This window comes from Carcharodon carcharias, chromosome 6 (assembly GCF_017639515.1).
Source record: "Carcharodon carcharias isolate sCarCar2 chromosome 6, sCarCar2.pri, whole genome shotgun sequence".
Classification (NCBI taxonomy): Eukaryota; Metazoa; Chordata; class Chondrichthyes; order Lamniformes; family Lamnidae; genus Carcharodon; species Carcharodon carcharias.
This window is the reverse complement of record NC_054472.1, coordinates 36,748,410-36,767,387: the sequence shown is the minus strand read 5'-3', so window position 1 is coordinate 36,767,387 and position 18,978 is coordinate 36,748,410. Positions and strand designations below refer to the sequence as shown.

General features: G+C 43.1%; 1 protein-coding gene across 1 annotated transcript in view; it reads right to left on the bottom strand.

Moving 5' to 3' along the window:
• rims2a (regulating synaptic membrane exocytosis 2a) overlaps positions 1 to 18,978 on the bottom strand; it is a 1,407,304-nt gene that overhangs the window by 962,685 nt on the left and 425,641 nt on the right. The gene's annotated exons all lie outside the window — the stretch shown is intronic.

Sequence of the window (18,978 nt, the reverse complement as noted above, 5' to 3'; positions counted from 1 at the left end):
GTGAAGTTTTTCTCTCATCTTTATTTGAAGTTTCAAATCTGAGCCGATCTCCCTGAGGCAGCACTTTGCCTCAGGGAGACCCGTGTGCTCTTTTGTGCACATGCACGAAAGAGCGCACTCCCGGCTCAGAAAATTCCCCCACCCGCACAGGGAGCGCACGGGACATCATGCTAAGTGGGCCTTAATCGGCCCGCCCACGTAAAATGGTGGCGCGCCCCCAATGGGGGCACCATTCAGGAACCCGCCTGCCTGCATCCACTCCCACACATCCTCCCCGACAGTGGGGGGGGAAATGTTGCCCATAGAATACAAAAGCAAGGAAATTGTACTATATAAGGTGCGGGGTGGGCTTCAGATTGAGTATTGTGTTCAATTCTTGGCACCACTCTTTAGGTAGGATGTCAGGACTTTGGAGAGGGTGCAGAGAAGATTAGATTTACCAGACTGGTACCAGGGACACGTGACACCAGTTATGTGGAGAGACTGGAGAAACTGAGATTGCTCTCCTTTCGAAAGAAAAGCTTAGAGGGAGATTTAATAGATGCACTCAGAATTGTTAAGGGTTTTGATAAAGTAGGTAGGGAGAAATTGTTTCCACTGGCAGGAGGTTCACACCAGAAAACACCAATTTAAGGTAATTGGCAAGAAGGGGCAGGGAAATTCTTTTTTTTTAAACATAGCCAGTTGCTATGATGTGCAATTTGCTACCTGAAAGAAAGCAGACCCAATTATAACTTTCAAAAAGGAACTGGATAAATGGTGGATGAACATAACGTTTTAGGACTAGAGGGAAAGAGCAGTAAAGTGGGATTAATTGAAAAGCTCTTTCCAAAGAGCCAGCAAGACATGGGGGAACTGAATGCCCTTCTACTGTGCTTTAGGATTCTGCAATTCAAGAAGCAACTCCAACGTGATTCTCCTGGAATGCAATCTTTCCCCAGTGTGCACCCCCATACCACTCTCTCATCTAAAGCAGCTGATGAGAACTTGATATGAATCGCATCTACAAAGGCTGCCCTATTATACTAGGCAAAGGAATGAATACTACACTTCACTTCTCCCAAACAAATTCATTAGTGTTTGAATACGTGCGCATAGCGTTTAAACGATTTTTTTTTCCTAAGGGTATTACATTCGCAACTTATCATCCTGGCTCTGCACACTATGAGTGTCTCAGATCACATGGATCTCCGGTACTAATAAGCACACAGCAGTCGGGTTTTGTATGCAGTTCATGTACTAGCAAAATGCAGGCCTACTGAGATCGTTCGAAGCTAGAACCAGGTAAATACACTCTCAAGCTATGATAACACAAGATAGAATACTAGTTTGTACATCACACACATATTACCACATAGATTACCATTACCACATTTATACATATGCCGTACCTAAAACAGATGCTGATCAAATGAATATTGGCCCATATCACCAGCTCAGCTTGTCCTCTTTTCACACAAATATTAGATACCTGTGATTTTGTGCCCATATATCTTACCTTTACATATACAGGAATTCTGCATGAGCCTTGTAACAGATGTGAGGAAATTGTCAGTTTTTACCCAGTGTGCATTCTCTGCCCAGATTTACAATACACTTTGATATCACTGATGTGTGACCTACACCAGTAAGTGCAACGTTAAATAAAACATGTAATGGAACTCACTGGACTGGACTTCTAAATTTTTATACCACAGCATTCTGCATAAATTGAAAAGGAATTTACATGTAATCTTTTTATAGTAAAAGCTCAATATATAGTACAATGAACAACTTGGAGCAGAAATTCCTTGGTTGGGGAAGGAAATAAAAGGTGAGTTTTAAGCAGAGGAATTTGGTTACATTTAAAAAGATGGCCATCCCATCACAACAAAAGAAAACAACCTGATTCATTTCCACAGCCTTTTTATGTCTTCTAGAGCCCCTGTAAAAGTAGCTGGGTGCTGCTCTGCGACCATCCAGTATAATGAGGCAAGTATCTCTAATGCACCCATTCAAATGTTAGCCAACCAACCCAAGTACTAAAATGACCCCCAACCCTGCTGGAAGTGTGACTGTACGACACTTCCACTGGCAGAGCAGGAATTCTGGAGTTTGAGTCATTGACTACAGTCAGACCTGTATAAGACAGTGTTGACAATCACATAGATGACAACTGTATGCAAGGATAAAAGTGATGACAATCGACATACTCAACAATAAAAGTCCTGCTGCACCTTTTATGGTAGAAACCTAAATTCAAAGAAGACCTAAACTAATATTCTTAGACCCAAAATGATGACAACATTAATGATGATTGGCTGACATTGCTAGCAATTGAGTTATTTTTCTCTCGTTTGTTCCCTCACCACCTGCCGCAGACCCAGTCCAGCAGCTATGTGCTTTAGGACTCAGCAAGCTCAGTCCATGGTGGTGCTACCGAGCTACTCTTGGTGATGGATATTGAAGTCCCCACCCAGACTACATTCTGCACCCTTGCCACCTTCAGTGCTTCCTTCAATGCTTCAACATGGAAGAGCACTGATTCATCAGCTGTGGGGTGGGGGCTGGGAGTGGGGTTAGGGGACAGTATGTGGTAATCAGCGAGAGGTTTCCTTGCATTTGTTTATCCTGATGCCAAGGGACTTCTTGGGGGGCTGGAGTCAATGTTGAGGATATCCAGGGCAACTCCCTCGCTCGCGACTGTATACCACTGTACCACCACCACTGTTGGATGGTGATGGTGGTGTCTTATCTGTAAGGTATGATTCTGTGAGTATGACTAAGACAGGCTGCTCCTTGACTAGTCTGTGAGACAGCTCTCCCTATTTTGGCACAAACCCCAAGATGTTAGTAAGGAGGACTTTGCAGGGACAACAGGGGTGAATTTGCTGTTGCTGTTTCTGGTGCCTAGGTCAATGCCAGGTGGTTCATCCAGCCCGATCTGCCATAGTGGGATTCGAAGCTGCCTCACCAGAACATTAATCTGGGTCTCTGGATTACTGGTCCAATGACATAACATTATGCCACTGCCTTCCCCCTTAGGCTGCTATGAGATTCTAGGATCAGTCTCTTTCCAGTATACAAACAGAAATCTGGATAATATGACAGAATGAACACCTGGTCTAAAATGGGGCCTATATGTGCCTGATCCTTTCCCTCCAGTTCATCAGTGTGACAAAGATAAGACTAGTTCGATGTGACGCAAATCATTACCAAGCCGCAGTTATTTGCAACTCATGAGTCCCTTTCTCTGTTGAACTGGCTAAAGTCTTGCCAAAGACACAATACTCTAGCATTTGGGGCAGCTAGACTTATTGACCTGTGGATCCACTGCTCTTTGGTAGGTGCAATGACATATTTAGTCATCTGAGAACCTCAAATTCCAGCTGCTGTGGAGTCTGGAAGAGAACAGTGCCTGATCTCCACCGCAACCCCTGCCAACCCACGCCCAATCCCCTCTCCAGCCAGGAAAATAAATTTGTTGTCCGGAGCACTTTAAAATGTAAAAAAAAATGCATCAGTGGGCAATGTTATGCCCTTTAGTGTACAGTTAGGCAGATAACAAAGAAGTCAGAGGTGTAATTGGACACTAGTCACAAAACATTCTAACTGAGATGTGCAATTTAATCCAATGTGCGTAGTCAGACTAAACAATGCAGAGGTAGCCAGCAATGTTTAATAGCAATGCAGGCATAAACCTGGAGTTACGAGTTTAAAAAACATGTAGTACTAATGCTGACCACATGTTCAGACAACATAGTTCTACAGTCTAGATACAGCACTAACATTTCCCAAAGTTCAGGCAATGAACAATATTAACATTCCCCGCGGTTTAGCTAACGTACAGTGCTAACCATCCTGATTTCAGACAACACAGAGTACTATTACTCCCCACAGCTCCAGCAACACAGTGCTAACACCGCACCCCCCATCACCACCTCCAGCCCTACTGCACCGGCCGCCACCCCAAAGCTCAGACAGCGTACAGTGCTAACTCACCCTAAAAGTCGGGCAACATACAGTCTCAACATTCCTGAAAGTTCAGATCCTGACAATGCTGATATTCCCCACAGTTCAGCTAAGTGCTACAATGGAGGTAATATTATGCAGTGCTAACAACTGAGAAGCATTAATGCCAGCACACGCTTGAAGCCGGATTCTCACTCCTGAGGTGGGTGCAGCGAGCCAGGAAATTTCCCAACCAGCCTCTGGAGATAGTACTCTGAATGGTGCAGTTTTAGCTAAGGGGGTGGGGGAAGTGGGTGCAGGTTGGAGTTGGGCCTGCAGCCCCCAGACACATTTTGGAGGTGACCACAGGGGCTGCCAAGTGCCAAGTCAGGCTGTTGAAAAGGCCTGCCTGGTTCTCTGAGACTTTGTCCCAGTTCTTTTGTTAAACATTAACCCTCAAGCCTTCACCCTTTGCACCCCTCGCCCTCCCACCCTAAATCCATACATGCTAACTCATGCCAACCGACCCATCCCCAATGGCCTCTCATATGCTCCATGCCAACTCATGACCACCTACCCATCCCCATAGCCCCTTATTGTCCCTAAGCCAACTTAGTGGCAGCTCATGCACCCACCCACCACTCTTTGTCCTTACACCCTCCATGCCAACTCACCCAGGTAGACCTCTGGAGCCATGCTGAGATGTAAAAAATAAAGTTCTAATTATCTATTATAAAATTCATTATATAAAAAAACACTCCTATTTATGAAAGCCCATTCAATACATTTAAATCCCCTCAAGTATTCAATCCCTTATAAAAGCAAACATTTGTATTCATAACCCCACATCAAAGATAGCTAATCCTTTAAAAACCTCATCGAGCTATCAATCAAACTGTGAACTCACAACCCCCTATGAGGTAATGATAGGTTGTGGAAAGTAGCCAAGCATTAATAATGCAATAATGATAGCACTTATGGTTACGTTAACAAATAGCTGTTACAGCTGCTGAACAAATTTTTTCAACCCTCACAGACACAGACAGGCAGCTTTTTTTCAATTTTTAAAGGGGTGGCCATTTAAATAACTTGACAGCTTGACAGTTCTACACACCTTATCTGCCCTTCAAGAGCACTCTGAAGATTTCTAACTACTACAATATGGGGTAAGCTTCTTGGTCTAGCAAAATTGCTGTTAAAAGAACCAAGAACAAAGAAAAGTACAGCACAAGAACAGGCCCTTCGGCCCTCCAAGCCTGCGCCGATCAGGCTTACTCAGCACCAAATTCAAATGGCCCTGCTGAGTTCAGGTTTGCCACATGTGGGAATCACATCCTGCTCTCATTACCATTCCCTGCATCCTACCTCCAGTGAAAATAAGTTCTGTCAGAAATGGGGGTGGGACTTCTGGAGCTGGGTCCTTCCAACCATTTTTAAAGGTCTCTGGAGTCTTCATGACACCGAGAAAACCCATCTTACAGCCATAAAACTCACGAATCTAGTCTGCTGAATGGTGTTGGGTTCATGGCTTTTTAGTTTCCTTAATGAGGAGGCAGGTTACATTGAAGTATGTGCTAGATTTATGCCGTAACTGGTCAGTATGGGGATATTCCGAAGTTGGGAGAATATCTGTGATATTGTTCTGCCATTTCAGGCACTCCAGGCACAATCATTCAAAGGGCTTTAACGTGGCTGACTACATGGGACAAATGGACAGCATCATTAGCTTCTATTCCACAGATCCGGGCAACGCAATTTTTTAATGTAAAACAGACAATAGGTCTTGGGATCATAAGTCACACATGCAGCACAATGCCGCCTCTTCTCTCTTCGGCTGCACTGCCAGTTGGGTTATGTCTATCTACGAATGCTGCGAATGACCTTCCAATGCACTATTTCTTCCTCACTCAAAAAAGAAAGTAAAGACAGCTAGATGTGATCGATGCCATTAGGTCTACTTCAACTAGGTGTTGATCCATCATTGTGAGAGGAATTATTTCTTGATACCGGTTGTAAATTTGAATCTCTTGTACCTCTTGTGTCTCAATAGCCAGAACCACACAGGGTAAGTCAAGGTGTAATCTGAGCAGCAGACTGTTAGTTTTGAACACAACTCCCTCTGATGTAAGAATCCAGACTTCACGTGTAAAAAACATCCATTTCTGGGTGGTTTGAAAATTGTCGCAAGGACACTCTTACTTATGTGATTTTTGGTTCTGACATGATATTTAACCTTGGAGATACATAAAAGGAACGATGAAGCTGCACAGTCTCATTCCAGTAGGTGGTAAACTCTTCCTATAGAGTTTTTTTTCAACCTTTTACTTATATTTGCAACATTTTTGTGCCAGTTTTCTTATTCATACTCCTGTTTGTGTTGAAAGGCAATCATTTTCAGCAGGCAAAACTTTTCCGACACTCAAATATCGGCTTTGATGGATTTTTTTCAGTAGCTTGAGATATGACTTAACTGTAGAAGGCATAGGATGAAACGGGTGATTAGGACCTATGGCTTCTACAGCTCTCCACCATTGGTTGGTAAGAGTGGAGGCGGAGTTGTCTGACCCCAGGTTCCTCCTCTGTCCAGGCAGCCTATTTATCCTTTACCTGGAACATAACTCCCTGGATGCCAAGGAGCCTTTACCTTCTGTTCCTAATCTCTACCAGAAAAATCTCTTCCGAATGTTCATGTGCAGCTACAACCTTTTCTCACATTTCCTTCTTGCTCACCATCTATTTTTGTGGACACTTCAGCCTTTCAACAGTTGTAGCCTGTCCTCATTTCCCTCCCTCCCACTGGCAGCAATACAATCAGGCTAGCATCTTAAATCAGAGATGCTGAATCTACAATCATGCTCAGCTGCCTCCTGAAATTACAAGGACTCGGGGTTAGCTTATTTGGTTCATTCCTCATGACATTGGGGAGAGCTCAGTACAGTGATAAGAGCAAAGGCCATTTGGTCATCCCATGGGAGATGCAGAAGACCAACGCTGCAGCGCTTGCCATTTCCCAAGCCAAGATTCTCCAGTGTAGCTATAATAATGGCATCTACATAGTAAGGTTGATGGTCACACAGAAAAACAGAATAACTCTATTCCAGCTACATAATTCCCTATCAGCCTCCTCGCAATCATTAGAATTATTTGTAGAAATCAGCAACAGTGCAATCAAGCAACACCAACACACTGTTAACCTACCCATGGATGCCAGTGAACCCAGCAATTGACTCGTGGGTACATTCAGAATATGACCATATGCAAAGGCACTGCAGCTGCTTCTCCTCACATTCCCTTTGCGTCCAGTCACCCTTGTCACGGAGAATGTGATGATGGCACAGATTCTAAATCCTTCCAATAAACAGGATCACTCCCCTTACCCAGAACAAGTCATTGGTAACAGGAGATGGCCAGTGTGCTCTCAGAGACAAGCATGTGGAAGACAGGGTGAATAAAGATAATAGGAGAGAAATGTCATCCACATAAAGGTAGCTCTGCTTTCTAAACAGGAATTCCAAGAAGCTCTTGGTGATGTCTATGAGACCACAAGTTTTCCTAGCAAAACATTAAAAAGTTTATGGAATGGAATCTTAGACCATAGTACTGTAGGACTTCAGCTGGAAATTCACATCACTAATCTGAAGACTTGATGGTCATCGTACCAATGGCAAACTGAAAGGTAACACAGGTTAAAACTCAGCATAACAAAAACAGAATTACCTGGAAAAACTCAACAGGTCTGGCAGCATCGGCGGAGAAGAAAAGAGTTGACGTTTCCAGTCCTCATGACCCTTCGACAGAACTTGAGTTCGAGTCCAAGAAAGAGTTGAAATATAGGCTGGTTATAACCAGCTTATATTTCAACTCTTTCTTGGACTCGAACTCAAGTTCTGTCGAAGGGTCATGAGGACTCGAAACGTCAACTCTTTTCTTCTCCGCCGATGCTGCCAGACCTGCTGAGTTTTTCCAGGTAATTCTGTTTTTGTTTTGGATTTCCAGCATCCGCAGTTTTTTTGTTTTTAAAACTCAGCATGTTAAGGGAAGCCAGGATAGGTAGCCAGGTCCTGCAGATACTGGTCCCATCAATAGTTACTTGCTACTTGTAAGGATAAGGATGCAGGCTGTAGGAAGGATGGCCAGAATGCCAACCATGGCATCATGGAACAGAAAGCAATTTAAGGGAAGGTGCAGTGGGGCAGAGGAGAAGCAAAATAGAAAAGTCATGGTCATATTTGCAATAGGAGAGGAAGTGAGAAGAGGGGGCAAATATTCAGTTCCCATGCTCATGACAGAACCACTGACATTTGAAAGAAAAGGGAGGAGCTTCTGCTAAGGGAATATCAGAATATAGGACTTAAATTAAAGATAAAAAGTAAACTTACGAGTACTGATCTTTGTACTACAACCCAAGCCACATGCTCATTAGCATGAAATAGATAGATCAGGAAGGCAAAAATGCGATTGCAATCATGGTGTGGGAAGGAGGGGTTCCATTATTTGGCACGCTTGTAGCATCACCAGAAACAGTACTAGGCAGAAAAGAGATAGGACAGGCTTCACCTGAACCAAAATGGGACCAGAGTCATACCAGAAAGGATAAATAGACTGTAGATAGGTTTCAAAGTGACAAGGAGAGGAGAGATCTGATGAAAATCATATTCGGTATTTTGAATATCAAAGAAACAGATGACAGTAAAGTTCGGAAAAAGGTAAGCAACAAGGGGAGCAAAAACGGTCAGGGAACTGATACACTTAAAGATCATAAGTATAAAATGACTGTTAAAAATAAAGTAAGTGGAATGATCAATAAAAACAAACTAACATGCTTGTACAACAATATGTAAAGAAAAATCCAAAGAAAATGGGGAAACAGGGGCAATAATTCATAGCAAGAAGCGAGGAATAGTAGGGATGACTGGAACATGGCTGAATAAAGAAAAGGATAGGAAGTTAAATATTGCAAGCTGTAAGATGTTTAGAATGCATAGAGAAGAAAGGGGGTGGGATTGGAGTACTATTTAGAGATAAAATAATTACAGTAGGAAAAAGTGACATAACTAATATTAAGACAGAAATAAAATTCATATGATTGAGATAAAAGTATGAAGGGATTGATCATGCTTATGGGGATATTCTACAAAGCATATAATAGGATAAGAGTGCGAGAAGAAATCAGCAAATCTATGGCTAGGAGTTTTCCCTCGTCAGGTGGTCTCGACGGTGGCGGGTGGGAGCAGTCAGGAAGCCGACCGCCGCCCACGATCAGGGCCGGACAGCAATTTCACACTGGGCGGGCCTGTGAAACACGCACAACAATGTTCAGCACTGCCAGTGTGGGGATAGAGGAGGGCGAGGGCGCAACTTTGCGCATGCTCGCGGGTGCGCACTGGAAAAGCTCCCTGAGGCACAAAGCTGCCTCAGGGAGATGAAGAGTTTAACAATTAAAAATAAACAATTTTAAATTGTTAAAAAAAATGTCCCCTCATGTGACGCTATCAAATGAGCAGGGACATTTCTTAGTGAAATGTTGAAATTTATATTTTATTTTTAATTGCTATTGGAAACCTCATCCCGCCCATGGATGTGATTTCCTAAAAAGTGCAAAGGCCACTTGACCTTTTTGCCTGCCCACCAACCGTAAGGTTGGACGGGCAGCGAAAAATTTCATTTCATTACATTGCTAATGGCCTTAATACGCCTTTTGTCAGCAGGTGTGCTGCCAACTCCCGCGTGCGCCTGCGGACTGAAATATCACGTGTCATTTTACGCTCGAGCAGGTCAGGCACCCGCCTACCTGCTCAGCGAAAAATCCTGCCCCGTGAAATCAGTAAAAGACATAGGCTGGGATTTTCCGGCCCTGCTGAGAGAGGATTCGCCACATGGGATGCAGTGGGCTAGTCAAAGTCCATTGACTGTCAGTGGGATAAGATCATCCTGGCAGAAAATCCCAGCCATAGCCATCTCTTGGGAGATTTCAACTACCACCAAAAGAAACTGGCAAGAGGTAGGGGAAAGGCCAAAAGGAAACAAAATTTTTACATTGGATAAGAAACTGTCCTGAACACAATATGTAAGAAGCCCAACTAGAAGCAATCATTGCTAGATCTAGTAATGGGAAATGAACCAGAGCAGAAAAGAGAAGTAAGCATATGGGGAACATTGAGGCAATAGTGATAACAACATAATAACATTCAAGGATTCAAAAAGGCATAAGTAAGACAAAGACCTTAACAATACATTTCGAAAAATGCTGAATTTGTATTGGTGAAAATTGAACTCGGGTATTATTGAAAAAGGAGACGTTGAAGCTTTTCTTTTTGCAATCATCAGGACATTTCACAAGAATACCAATATATGGGGAAGACAACAATTTATGCTGTATGAGAGAGTCTAGTTGGTTGGCAAACGGACTCCGATTGGTAGAGGTGCTTGCCATGGAGGATACAAAAATTGATGGTGACTGACAGTTAACTGTCAAGCATCATTTGAAATTTAAACCAGGCAGCTTAACCCTGATTGGTCAAGGCATTGCCCTGAGGAATGAGACAGTGAATGGCTGTCACTTATTTTGTTTAACAGAAACAGGCATAATATGCGTTCATGTTCTTTCTGTCTCCAAAGAACACAGACCTGTGGATTAATAAATATAGCTTCCAGTACATGAAAATACGCCAGGGTATTGTTTAATAAAAATTCTGGATAAGCCAGTGATATCCATGTCCCGTGAAAAGAATAAAAAAAGTATTTTAATGAATGAGTGTGGGTTAGTGAATAGATGAATCGCCGGGTGGGTGACTGAGTGTGTGACCATGCGGATGAGAGTGAGTGAGTGACCAGTCTGGTCAGATAGTATGGGTAGTCAAGTCAGGTGGGCTGTCAGGGCAGGTGAGCAGTTGGGTCAGATGGGGTGGTCAGGTTGGCAGGGGGAATAGCGGGGGGCAGTGATGGGGGAGAGAATTGGGTCGGGGGGCTGGGTGAAGGGTGCAGGGGGACAGCATCAATTGTGGTGCCTAGTTCAGTTATGCTAGCTAATCTCAGAGTTAGATCAATATGAGAGATGATATATCTTGGAGGGGGCTTCGAATGAAGCTTTGTGGGTACAGCTTAGGAATAAAAAAGGGGCAGCCACATTGTTAGGTGTTATTATAGACTCCCAGATAGTCAGCTGGAAATTGAGGAGCAAATATGTGCACGGTTTGTGGAGGCGTGTAAAAACAATAACAATAGCCCCACCTGACCCAATTCTCCACCCCATCACTGCCCCCGGCTATTCCCCCTGCCAACCTGACCACCCTATCCGTCCCAACTGCTCACCTGACCTGATAGCCCACCTGACTTGACCATCCATACTATCTGACCAGATGCTCATTCACTCACTCTCACCCACCTGGTCACACCATTAGGGGCAGAATTTTGCTGTCAGTGAGTAGGGGCCGGGGCCCACTTGCTAACGCGTAAAGTGATGCCAGATGACATCGGGCGGAACCCCCAACGTCACCCCACCCCATTTAAATTTTCAGAAAGATGGGCCTGCAGCAAAATTAGCTGCGGGCCCACCGACCTGTCAATGGCCAACTGAGGTCATTGACAGGTTCATTCATACAAGTAAAGGACCTGCCCGTCCAACCTTAAGGTTGGTGGGCAGGCCAGGAGCCCCAGTGACAAACAGATAAAACATGAAACCTCATCCACGGGCGGGTTGAGGTTTCATGTAGGTTTTAAAATTTTGATAAAGTTATTCTGTAAATTATGAACATGTCCCATCTCATGTGACATTGTCACATGAGGAGGACATGTAAGGGAATTTTTTTTCTATTTTTAATATTTTTCAACATGGAAGCGATCTCCCTGAGGCAGCAAAAGAGCGCAGTCTCACTTTTAGGGAACCCCCCACCCGCATAGGAAGTCCATAGCGCTTCCCACCAGACGTGACGCTGGGCGGGCCTTAATTGGCCCGCCCATGTAAAATGGCGGTGGGGCCCGCTTCTCCGGCGGGGACCGGTTCCCCGCCCATTGGAAATTGGGTCGGGCCCGCCCAAAAGGCAAAAAATTCTGCCCAAGGTGATTTCAACTTTCCCAACATTAATTGGGATAGACATAGTGTTAAGGGCTTGGATGCAGTGGATTTCTTGAAATGTGTACAGGAGAACTTTTTAGGTCAATATGTAGAGGGTCCAACAAGTGACGGTGCAGTGCTGGACCTAATTCTGGGGAATGAAGCTGGACAGGCAGCTGTGGTGGTGGGGGAGCATTTTAGTGATAGCGACCACAGCATGGTACAATTTAAGCTTGTTATGGACAAAGAAATAGACAAGTTGCAAAAAAATGTTTTGGATTGGGGGAAAGTGGATTTTAGTAAAATAAGGCAGGAACTGGCCAAGGTAGACTGGGAATAGCTACGTGTGGGGAAATCCACAGAAGAGCAGTGTGGGGGCATTCAAAAAGGAAATGGGGAGGGTATAGGCTCAACACGTTCCCTCTAGGGTGATAGGAAGGAGTAACAAGCCCAGAGAACCATGGATGACCAGAGATTTTCAGGATACGATGAGAAGGAAAAGAGTGGCTTTTAGCAGGTTCCAGGGAAGCAAATCAGCGGAGGCATTAGTGGAGTACAGAAAGTACAAAGTGGAGCTTAAGAAAGCAATTCGGAGAGCAAAGAGGGGATATGAGAAAGTTCTGGCTGGTAAAAGTAACGAAAATCCCAAGATATTCTATAAGTATATCAATGGGAAGAGGATAACCAGGGAAGGAGTATAGCCCATTAGGGACCAAGGGAGCAATCTATAGGGGACATCAGTAGAGTGTTGAACAAATACTTCACATCCGTCTTCACCCAAGAGAATGAGGATGAAGGTATCAAACTCGGAGAAAGAGACTGCGAGGTTCTTGAGTAAATTGATATAGGGAGTGACAAGGTATTGGGGGTGTTGGCAGGCTTAAAAGTGGACAAATCTCTGGATGATTTGTGTCGCAGGCTACTGAGGGAGGCAAGGGAGGAGATCGCAGGGGTTCTGACACAAATTTTTAATTCCACTCTGGCCATGGGGGAGGTGCCAGAGGACTGGAGAACAGCTAATGTGGTTCTGCTATTTAAGAAGGGTTGTAGAGATAAGACAGGGAAACACAGGCCAGTGAGTCTCTGACTAGGGACTTTACAGCCTTCCGGACTGAATATTGAATTCAACAACTTTAGGTCGTGAGTCCCCTCCCCCATCCCCACCCCCTTTCTGTTTCCCCCTTCTTTTTTTTCCCAATAAATTATAAAGATTTTCCTTTTCCCACCTATTTCCATTATATAAAATAAAAAAAAAACCCACTAGAGCTATACCTTGAGTGCCCTACCATCCATTCTTAATTAGCACATTCGTTTAGATAATATCACCAACTTTAACTTTAACACCTATGTGTTCTATTGTACTATTGTTGTTGACATCTTTTGATGATCTGCTTCTATCACTGCTTGTTTGTCGCTACAACCACACCAACCCCCTCCACCTCTCTGTCTCTCTATCTCTCCGCCCCCCACACACACACCTTAAACCAGCTTATATTTCAGCTCTTTCCTGGACTCGAACTCAAGTTCTGTCGAAGGGTCATGAGGACTCGAAACGTCAACTCTTTTCTTCTCCGCCGATGCTGCCAGACCTGCTGAGTTTTTCCAGGTAATTCTGTTTTTGTTCAGTGAGTCTCATGTCAGTGGTAGGAAAACTATTGGAGAAAATTCTGAAGGAGAGAATCAATCTCCACTTGGAAGGGCAAGGTTTGATCAGGGATAGTCAGCATGGCTTTGTCAGAAGGAGGTCAAGCCTAACACTTTTTTTGAGGAGGTGACCAGGTGTGTAGATGAGGGTAGTGCAGTTGATATAGTCTAGATGGATTTCAGCAAAGCCTTTGACAAGGTCCCACATGGGAGACTTATAAAGAAGGCAAGTGCACGTGGGATACAGGGTAATTTGATAACGTGCATTCAAAATTGGTTTAGTTGTAGAAGACAGAGTGAATGATAGAAGGCTACTTTAGTGACTGGAAGCCTGTGTTCAGTGGCATACCACTGGGATCTGTGCTGGGTCCCCTATTATTCGTCATTTATATAAACGACATAAATGAGTTTGTGGGGTGGAGTTAATAAGTTTGTGGATGACACAAAGATTGGCTGGATGGTTAACTGTGAGGTTGAGTGTTTTGGGCTACAGGAAGATATAGACGGGATGGTCAAATGGGCAGATAAGTGCCAGGTGGAATTTAACCCTGAAAAGTGTGAGGTGATACACTTTGGAAGGAGTAATTTGACAAGGTAGTATTCAATGAACGGCATGACACTAGGAAGTTCTGAGGAACAAAGGGATCTTGGTGTGTGTGTCCATAGATCTCTGAAGGCGGAGGGGCATGTTAGTGGGGTGGTGAAAAAGGCATTTGGGACACTTGCCTTTTTTAATCAAGGCATAGATTACAAAAGTAGGGAGGTCATGTTGGAGTTGTATAGAACCTTGGTGAGGCCACAGCTTGAGTACTGTGTGCAGTTCTGGTCCCACATTATAGGATGTGATTCCACTAGAAGGGGTGCAGAGGAGCTTCACCAGGATGTTGCCTGGGATGAAATATTTAAGTTATGAAGAGAGGTCGGATAGACTTGGGTTGTTTTTATTGGAGCAGAGAAGACTGAGGTGGGACCTGATCAACGTGTACAAGATTATGAGGGGCATGGACAGGGTGGATTGGGAGCAGCTGTTCCCCTCAGTTGAAGGGTCAGTCACAAGGGGACACAAGTTCAAGGTGAGGGACAGGAGGTTTAGGGGGGATGTAAGAAAAACCTTTTTTACCCAGAGGGTGGTGACAGTCTGGAATGCGCTGCCTGGGAGGGTGGTGGAGGTAGGTTGCTTCACATCCTTTAAAAAGTACCTGGATGAGCATTTGGCACGTCATAACATTCAAGTCTATGGGCCAAGTGCTGGTAAATGGGATTAGGTAGTCAGGTGTTTCTCACGTGTCGATGCAGACCCAATGGGCCGAAGGGCCTCTTCTGCACTCTGTGACTCTGTGATTAACCAGCATAACATTTCCTCGCTACTTATATGGGTATGTCCCAATTATCTGCCCCAAGTCTCTGACATTGAGCTCAGTGTCCAAGACATTCGTGGACGGTTCCGAGCAGTGTAAATCAGCCCATTGGAAGTTTATGCTTCCCAGGCAATTACAGTGCATGTGCATCTGCCAGGATTCCAAAGGGCCCCAATGCATAACACAGACTTTAGTGCACATTTTAATGTTATTGGGCAGTTAAATATTTGACCCATTGAAATACAATTGTTACAGTGTATTTATTCCCACCAGAGTCATCAAGTGTTTGGTTAACAGTATGAAAATGCCATGCATATCACTTTCCGTCCTCAGGATTACACTGTGAAAATAATCATCTCTCAACATCAGGAATAATGGAGTATGCCAACACTAGAACAGTAATGAAAACCATTACTCTCATTCATAACTTTCTGCAAATCCAAACAATGTGGTGGTTTCCTTGACCTTTGATATCTTTGAGTAAAATTGATAATGGTTAAGTGGGGGATAATAATAGGAGCCGTAGATTTCAGTTTCAGTTGGTTCGTTTCAACACGGTCAGAGTTCAAAATTTCCTTCAGAGGCTGGTTTGTTACACAATGGAATAAAAAAACCATCTGATACTTTTGGAACAGCTGGAGCAGCTACTCCCTCACGTAGAAAAGCTATTGTGGTAGATCACAAACAACATTATCATTTGGTACATTCAAGGCAAAAGCTCAGTGCAGTTCTCCACATTGATCCTTATAATGCTTCCACAACAAATCATCCACTGAAGGGCAATCCCTTCACTTTTCTATTCAAGAAAACAAACGCTCCATTTTTCATACTTCAACAAAACTCAAGATAGTATACACTTCCTCCTTCTGTCGTGTGATGTTGATACTAAATGACTAATCCAGACGCAAATGTTTTCAAGTCAAATTGGAAAACATCAAGATGAGCATCTAACTCTCTTCATGAGGCTAACTCATCAAATGCTATAACGCTCACAGTGTGAAGTATCGCATGATAATGCAAAAAAAAATACAGCTAATTTCATAAGTATTGTGCCAGATGTTGAACCTTTAGCAAAGTTTTAATGGATGTTACAACACCCCCAGTTTCCCTGTTTGACTTCAGGTGTCTGTATGAAGATGTCATGAGACACACCACTCCTGCTGAAAAATTGAGCAAAAGCTTAACAATGAAAAAGGTTGCTCATTGTCAGAGACCAGAACTGTAGAAAGTCGATATCAGACAAGCAACTATCATAAAACATCAACCACCGCCATTGCATCTATAGATGAGATGAAACCAGTTCAAACCTTTACAATGAAAATATGGAAAAATTTCTGCATCCAAATCCTCAGTCAAATCAACATGAATTTGCCACCATGGTTTTGTTGGCCGTCCAAGTATTGGTTTCTTCAGGCTTTATAGACAAGATGATTCAACAGACTTGCCATTCATAAACAGCAGCATGCTTCTCTGTATTGCCACCACATGTGGATTCAAGCTAATGCTTTAAACTTTTTATTCTATCGGGATGTAATTCCTGCATGATACAACACAAATTCTACAAAGCAAACACCAATCTATGGTGAAAAATTCATCTCAATGTATACCATGTAGTCATAGTTCTTCTGACAAAACTATCATTTGGTCAACCATACATGACATAGTTCATAACATGGACTTGTAGTTAGCCTTGTGCCGTAACATTGAACAAACATAATGGGTCACTGAACATAATGGGCAGTGAGTTCAGCTGCTCAGAAACCATTTTTGATGGTTAACTTTTCAGCAATAGGTGAGGCTAACATAAGTAGGCAGATCAAAAGTTGGCACTAGCATTCAATTTCAATGGTTGGAAAGTTGACATCATATCGATAAGCTGATAACTGAACAGCCCATCTGAATAATTCCTCGATTCTCACAGAACATGAAAGCAAACTGCCTATGATAAACTACATAGAACAAAATCTGGATGCGTATAACTTGAAATTTCTTCATTCTAAATAGGATTGCAAGGATTTCAAATTTGATTTGTGAATAATTGGTCTCAGAGGAAGTTAGGAAATGGGGATGAGCACCAGCAGTTGCTCAGTCCATCAGGTGATCATTGAAAAATCAGAACTCCTGCATCCACATGAGATGTATTAACTGATAAAATCAACAGCCAGTTAGCATAATAACATTCCAAAGATGGTGCACTGGCTATTAAAATCTTCAACTGTTCAAAACTACTCTGACAGTCTTTTGAATACTTCCACATTTTTAAACATGTTTCAATGAGTATCTGACTGATAACATTTTTGAACAATGTTAATAATTGATCGATCCAGAAATGACTGCAACTCTTTGGATGGATGCTTTTGCAGGCAGATGTAAAAGATCCCATGGCACTATTTTAAAGAAGCAGTGGAGTTATCCCCAGTGTCCTGGTTAATATTGATCCCTCAATCAACATCCCAAAAAACTGATTATCTTATTATCACATTGCTGTTTGTAGGAGATTCCTGTCTGGTAACTGGCTGCCATAGTTCCTAATTTACAACAGTGACTATACTTTAAAAGTATTTCATTGGCAGTAAAGCACTTTGGGACATCCTGTAATCTAGAATGGTGCTATATAAATGCAAGTCTTTCTTTTCCTTTCACATTCGTTAGAGCTTGTGCCAAAGTCATTGCTTCAAACGCCTTTAATGGTAAAGTACTAAATTAACAATGAAAGGATACTTGATAGACCTTTGTAACAACAAGCTGTCAGAGCTCTTTAGTCAGAGATCACATACTCATGAACAACCAAACTCGGGGTAGTGTCTATACGATAGTCACCATAAATTCTTCCATCACCTTTGGATTTCACTGTAGGCAAACTCAGTTTTACCCAAAAGCTGCAAATGATTTTCTCAATTATGCCTCCATACTCTATGGAATCTAATTCCACTGAGATCCTTTGCCTTAGAGCATAGGGTTAGCTTTAAGCTCTAGGCTTAAAAAGTTAGTTTTGTCCCTATCTTGCACGTTAAGGTGTATAAACAAAACAAAGAACAAAGAAAAGTACAGCTCAGGAACAGGCCCTTCGGCCCTCCAAGACTGCGCCGATCATATTGCCCGTCAACTAAAACATTTTGCACTTCCGGTGTCCGTATCCCTCTATTCCCATTTTCTTCATGTATTTGTCAAGATGCCTCTTAAACACCACTATTATACCTGCTTCCACCACCTCCTTTGGCAGCGAATTCCAGACACTCACTACCCTCTACGTAAAAAACTTGCCTCGCACATCTCCTCTATAGTTTTCTCCTCTCACCTTAAACCTATGTCCCCTAGTAATTGACACTTCCACCCTGGGAAAAAGTTTCTGACTATCTACTCTGTCCATGCCACTCATAATTTTGTAAACTTTTATCAAGTAGCCCCTCAATCTCCGTCACCCTAGTGAGAACAATCCGAGTTTCTCTAACCTCTCCTCATAAATAATAACCTCCAGTCCAGGCAGCATCCTGGTAAACCTCCTCTGCACCCTCTCCAATACCTCCATATCCTTCTGGTAATGTGGCGACCAGAATTGCACACAATGTTCCAAGTGTGGCCTAACCAAGGTTCTATACAGCTACAGCATGACTTTCCAGCTTTTATACTCAATACACCTGCCAATGCCTTCCTGACTACCTTATCCACCTGCGTTGCCAATTTCAGTGACCTGTGGACCTGTACACCCAGATCCCTCTGCCCGTCAATACACTTAGTGGTTCTGCCACTTACTGTATAATTCCTGCCTGTATTAGCCCTTCCAAAATGCATTACCTCACATTTGTCCGGATTAAACTCCATCTGTCATTTCTCCGCACAAGTCTCCAACAGTTTTATATCCCGTTGTATCCTTTGACAATCCTCTTCATTATCTGCAACTCCTCCAACCTTATCTGGATACTCTTTGCTCTATAAAGTTTAGAACTAAATAATGACTTGTAATCTTCTGTGAGTATGCCTACAGTCTTTGAG